Raw genomic sequence first — 3,716 nt, forward strand, 5'->3', positions numbered from 1 at the left:
TGAAATTTACAAATCTACTAGCACAGCTCTGTTTTTCTTAATAAATTAAATAATAAATATTACCATTTATTTATGTAGCACTTTATATTATTCAAGAGTTTCAACTATAAGGCATTAATTTAAGTACCTGCTATGTGTCAGACACTGTACTAAGTGCTAGAACTAGAAAAATGACAAAAACCTAGTCCCTTGCTTTTGGAGTCTTTGAGGCAGCCCCATAAATAAAATAATCTCTTTTCAAGTTCTGAGCCAGTTGAGATGTATCACATAGTAGCAAGTTAGATAACAAAATATTAGCTTCATACCTCATAAAACTGATATTCAAGAATATGATACTTCTAAGGCCAAGTGAATTTCATAATCTGAATCCCAGAAGTAATTATAGACTTAACCATTTAGCAGGATTAGACCTGAAAAAAATGGAGCCAGTCCATGGAGAACAGAACAGGCTACATGCTCCCTGCAGGCAGCTGCTCCCAAGAAGCAGGGGACAGGAAAGTGCTACACTATGCGTGCATAATTTCTGCATCCAAAGTTACCAATCAAGTAATTCATTCCTCTTCCATCCCCAGTTAAGGATGAGTAAGGAATAGTGTGGCCATGTGTGTTATACTAATTGACGTCTTCCCACCTGGAAGGAAAAATCTGCCCTCTAGGTAAATAAGAAATGATTATTTTACATGTTTTACATAACAGGAATCTGATATCTAGAGGAGTCACATAACTAGGTTGAAATCAAGAGAATAACATCTCAATTCTTTATGGTATGAGTTTGGATGTTGTTACCAATGAAATTAGATCATGGACTTGTCTATACAATGCTACATTTTTTCTTTTGCAAGTGAAACACAGTCATAAAACCATTTGCAATCAAAGCTCAGCTAAGGTTTTGACAAAAGCACCTATCATCTTGTGCATAGACGGGCTTATTTGCAAATTTGAATCTTCTGCCATATGAGTAGATAAGCTTTAAAAATTGAATGCCACTATAGTAAAGTTTTTATAGGGAAAGAAGCCAGGCAAAGGTGAGATAAACATGTAAGACAAATGAAAACCATGAAGTTATCCAATGCGCAATATGAGAAAGAATGCTTAATTTGGTCAACTGGCACTGTGTTTCTATAATAGTTATGAGTCATAAATACTTATTGAGCTTCTGATAGTTTTAGGTTCTAGCTAAGAACCATTTATGTGCACCAATTTTCACAACAAATATTCAAGGACGTTATTTTTTAAGATGGGAAAACAGACTTATTTAGATCAAGTGACTTATCTATTTTCACATAATCACTAATACATGGTAGTGTCAGTATTTGAACCCAACTTCTAACTCCAGAGCCCATACCCTTAACTAGGACATTAAGAACATAAACCGAGTTACTTCTGAATGCAGCACATTCCAGCAGGGGACAATTAAATACATTTAAGACGACACCCCTTTTTTTCAAGCTTGTAATACAATTAGATACACATGACACAAACATTTAAAAGGCTGAAAAAATGTTGACAGTGCACAAGTGAGCACAAATAAACATATTAACAAGTGCATGAGCCCTGAGAAGAGCTGGGATGAAAAAGTGATTAGAGCAAGAGTTAAGCTGACAAGCAAGTGCTACCAGTCTGAGCTATTTAAAGATGTGATAACCTGCTTCAGGGAGTAGTAAATTCTCATCATGGGAGAGGCTTCCAACACAGGCTGGATGGACAAACACTTGGCAGATCAATTTGGGTTGTTTTATATGGCTTCTAAAGTCCCACCAACCCTGAGATTCTGTGATTTAGTCAACTTATTTTGAATAGCCACTATGTGCCTAGTACTAGGACAAGCTCCTTTCACAGAGAGAATTAAGACACACCGTCAAGGAGGACACAGTCTAGTGGGGCAGTTAGCACAAACCCAGAAATGTAGAATGAAGTGTAATCAGTGTTCATATGGCATGGGAGCAAAGAAGACCTACACCTAACTCAAACTGGGAAGGGGAATTAGAAAGGTAAATTGGGCGTTTCTTAGAGGTAATACCTAAACGAACCCTTGAAGGAAGAGCAAAAATTAACCAGGTGTTCCACTTATCTATTGCAATGTAACAAACTATCTCTAAAACTTAAAACAACAGATATTTTATTATTTCATAATTTAGGTACCTACTTAGTAGCTGGGCTGGTTGGTAGTCTGCAAGACAGTTTCACTCACATGCCTGGTACCTTGGAGGAGATGGCTTTAAAGACAGGTCTCAGCTAGAACCCTCCCTCTCTCTCTGTGAAGTTTCAGAGCTTCTCCATAAGATCTATCAAACAGGGTAGGTGGATCCTTACAAGGTGACTCTGGGCTCCAAGAACGAGTGCTCTAAGAGATCAAGGTGAAGGCTGCAAGGCTTTTTATAGCTTAGCCTTGCAAATCAGGCAGTATAACGTCCAACACAATTTATTGGTTACACATGGGTCACTGTGGGTGGAAACACACAAGTATGTATCAATAAATACTCGGGAGTCATGATTTATTGGAGGCCAGCACAGAGTCTGGTTACCACACCAGGCTAAGAGGTTTGGGAAATTCAGAGGATGCAATTTTCAGCTAGAATGGATATCATGCACAGAGACAAAGAGGCATATAAGACTAAATCCTGAGAAACAGCAGGCTGCCATCATTACCAGCTCAGCGGTGCATGAACAGAGGGGACACCCGGGCCACTCCCCATTGCTTTGTCTTCCTGCCACCAGCTCCCACATCCTAGGTCCCATGTAGATGACCTTAAAAACAGAAAAACATGCTCCTTTCAACAGTCTTTCAAAACATGGTGGACTCCTATGAAGTTCTAGGCGTGCAGAGACGTCACTCAGCCTTTTAAGGATATAAAAAAGGCATGTTGGAAACTAGCACTAAAGTGGCATCCAGATAAAAATCCTGAGAATAAAGAATAAGCAGAGAGAAAATCCAAACAAGTAGCTGAGGCTTATGAGGTGTTATCAGATGCTTAACAACGGGATATCTATGACAAATATGGCAAGGAAGGGTTAAATGGTGAAGGTGCAGGTGGAAGTCATTTTAGCAGTCTCTTTCAGTTTGGCTTCACATTCCATAACCCAGATGACATCTTCAGGGAATTTTTTGGTGGAAGGGGTCCGTTTTCATTGGACTTCTTCAAAGACCCATTTGAGGCCTTTTCGGGGGATCTAGGAAGCAGAAGTTGAGGCACAGAGTCTTTTCTCTGCCTTCAGTGGCTTTCCATATTTTGGAGGGGGGGTGTTCTTTTGATACCGGATTTACTTCTTTTGCCTCCCTAAATCACGAGGGCCTCACTTCATTCTCTTCCACATCACTTGGCGGTAGTGGAATAGGCAACTTCAAATCTATATCAACTTCTAAAATTGTTAATGGCAGAAAAATCACTACAAAGAGAATTGTCGAGAATTAAGAAAGAGTAGATGTTGAAGATGAGCAATTAAAGTCCTTAAGGCTAAATGGTAAGGAACAGCTGCTATGCTTGGATAACAAGTAATTCAATGCATGCACTTAACAGAAATGTTAACTATAACAAGCTCCATCTGAAGATTGATAGCAACTTTTTTTTAAAATGCCAAATGAACTATCTTTTAGTATAACTGTACCTAAAGTATATGTAAACAGCTCATCTAAACCACTATTGGTCATAAACTTTGAGTTTATTGTTGGGACCACATAATAGGACCGTTTTTTGGTCTTTAAAATTGTTGTAAAT

The 3,716-nt window shown here is 38.6% G+C and overlaps 1 pseudogene; it reads left to right on the plus strand.

Moving 5' to 3' along the window:
- Window positions 1-2,792: 2,792 nt before the first annotated feature.
- On the plus strand, window positions 2,793-3,497 carry LOC131748292 (dnaJ homolog subfamily B member 6-like; annotated as a pseudogene).
- Window positions 3,498-3,716: the final 219 nt, after the last annotated feature.

This window comes from Kogia breviceps, chromosome X, assembly GCF_026419965.1.
Source record: "Kogia breviceps isolate mKogBre1 chromosome X, mKogBre1 haplotype 1, whole genome shotgun sequence".
Taxonomy (NCBI): Eukaryota; Metazoa; Chordata; class Mammalia; order Artiodactyla; family Physeteridae; genus Kogia; species Kogia breviceps.